Source organism: Polyodon spathula, chromosome 53 (assembly GCF_017654505.1).
Source record: "Polyodon spathula isolate WHYD16114869_AA chromosome 53, ASM1765450v1, whole genome shotgun sequence".
Taxonomy (NCBI): Eukaryota; Metazoa; Chordata; class Actinopteri; order Acipenseriformes; family Polyodontidae; genus Polyodon; species Polyodon spathula.
Window position 1 is genome coordinate 1022230 of NC_054586.1, and position 2500 is coordinate 1024729.

At 42.2% G+C, this 2500-nt stretch overlaps 1 protein-coding gene across 1 annotated transcript in view; it reads left to right on the forward strand.

The window, feature by feature from the left end:
- LOC121307119 (tubulin alpha-1C chain-like) overlaps positions 1–2500 on the forward strand; it is a 15032-nt gene that overhangs the window by 6485 nt on the left and 6047 nt on the right. The window lies entirely within an intron of this gene.

Consider the following 2500-nt stretch of genomic DNA (forward strand, 5'->3'; position numbering starts at 1 on the left):
GCTGCTTCTTACTCCCTTTCCAGCTTCTTATTCCAGCTGCTTCTTACTCCCTTTCCAGCTTCTTATTCCAGCTGCTTCTTACTCCCTTTCCAGCTTCTCATTCCAGCTGCTTCTTACTCCCTTTCCAGCTTCTCATTCCAGCTGCTTCTTACTCCCTTTCCAGCTTCTCATTCCAGCTGCTTCTTACTCCCTTTCCAGCTTCTTATTCCAGCTGCTTCTTACTCCCTTTCCAGCTTCTCATTCCAGCTGCTTCTTACTCCCTTTCCAGCTTCTCATTCCAGCTGCTTCTTACTCCCTTTCCAGCTTCTCATTCCAGCTGCTTCTTACTCCCTTTCCAGCTTCTCATTCCAGCTGCTTCTTACTCCCTTTCCAGCTTCTTATTCCAGCTGCTTCTTACTCCCTTTCCAGCTTCTTATTCCAGCTGCTTCTTACTCCCTTTCCAGCTTCTCATTCCAGCTGCTTCTTACTCCCTTTCCAGCTTCTCATTCCAGCTGCTTCTTACTCCCTTTCCAGCTTCTCATTCCAGCTGCTTCTTACTCCCTTTCCAGCTTCTCATTCCAGCTGCTTCTTACTCCCTTTCCAGCTTCTTATTCCAGCTGCTTCTTACTCCCTTTCCAGCTTCTTATTCCAGCTGCTTCTTACTCCCTTTCCAGCTTCTCATTCCAGCTGCTTCTTACTCCCTTTCCAGCTTCTTATTCCAGCTGCTTCTTACTCCCTTTCCAGCTTCTTATTCCAGCTGCTTCTTACTCCCTTTCCTGCTTCTTATTCCAGCTGCTTCTTACTCCCTTTCCAGCTTCTCATTCCAGCTGCTTCTTACTCCCTTTCCAGCTTCTCATTCCAGCTGCTTCTTACTCCCTTTCCAGCTTCTTATTCCAGCTGCTTCTTACTCCCTTTCCTGCCTTATTCCAGCTGCTTCTTACTCTTTCCAGCTTCTTATTCCAGCTGCTTCTTACTCCCTTTCCAGCTTCTTATTCCAGCTGCTTCTTACTCCCTTTCCAGCTTCTTATTCCAGCTGCTTCTTACTCCCTTTCCAGCTTCTTATTCCAGCTGCTTCTTACTCCCTTTCCAGCTTCTTATTCCAGCTGCTTCTTACTCCCTTTCTTCTTATTCCAGCTGCTTCTTACTCCCTTTCCAGCTTCTTATTCCAGCTGCTTCTTACTCCCTTTCCAGCTTCTTATTCCAGCTTCTTACTCACATACAGCAAATGTAACACAAATTTAGATTTACGTTTAGATTTTTAACTACTGGCCCCTCGGGCCACTAAGCTAGTGTTTTCACTGGCCCGGATGCAATTTTATCTGGCCCAATATATTTATATATTTTTTCATGATGGTTTTTATTTTCACTATGTTTCTAACTGTGTATGGTAACGAAAGAGAGCCCACACCTCAAAAGAAAGCAGCTAAACAAAGCCTTTCAGTATATGTTACTTCAGCCACTAAACATGTATATAGCAAGTGCTCTAAGAAGTAATCCAAACTTGGGTAACATTGAAATTAGAAAGGCAACATTATGATGAATATAAAGACATACCAAATGTTAAGCACAACAACGCAGTGACTATAAGAAAAGGCAAGATACTTGGAGTTGAAAGGAGTTTTTTTTTTTTTTTAACTCTGGACTGCAGTTCAATGTAAAACAACTACTATTGACTTTCTGTGAATGGACTGAGCAATGCCAACATTTGCACTGAACATTAAAGGTACAACCAGGGATCCTTGTTTTGAATTATTTACAGGTTTTTGAATAACAAAGTAACTTCACTTCATCTGATGTCAGTACTTGATGGCTAGTTGTAATTAGTAATGTTAAACTACTGTAATGTTGGAATGTATTTTCTACTTTGGCCAGGTTACAATATTTACACTGAGATTATGTTATAAATATTATTTGTTATAATTAAACAGAGGTAGAATGTTTAGGTTGCTATATGGTAGGTGTTATTTTATTCTGAATACACTACAGCAAAAATTATTATTTGGTGGTTTGCGCAATATTATGCTGCTGTTGCTTTAATTGGAAGAGATACGCGCTGTGACGTTGCTGCTGCTCATTGAGTTCTGTGTATTTTAATTCAGTAAACAAAAGAAATACCTTGTGCCTAAGGAAATGGGGTACAGAGCGAAGAAATCTCGTCCTGGACACTGTTTGAACACTTAAACTTTACTGGCTTACCCTGTTATGCTGTCTGCTTGCGCACACGCATTTGCCTTTTACTCTTGGGAGCGCAAGGGACCAGAGTTGGGGCAATCGATACACAAACAGTTTGCACCCTGTGTATTCAATACTAACAATCCTACTCCGAGCGGTGTCGCTGGTGTCGCCTCTCCCAAGCCAGCGCCAGTCTTGCTGAGTGACACCAGCGAGTCCTGGAAAGACCGTGAACGGCATTTTTGACCTGAACATATCGGATCCCAAATCAAAAAGTTAAATTCGATTGCGTATCTGGATACCCAGCTTACCGTGAGACTGGATAGGATGTAAACGAAATGCTGGATTC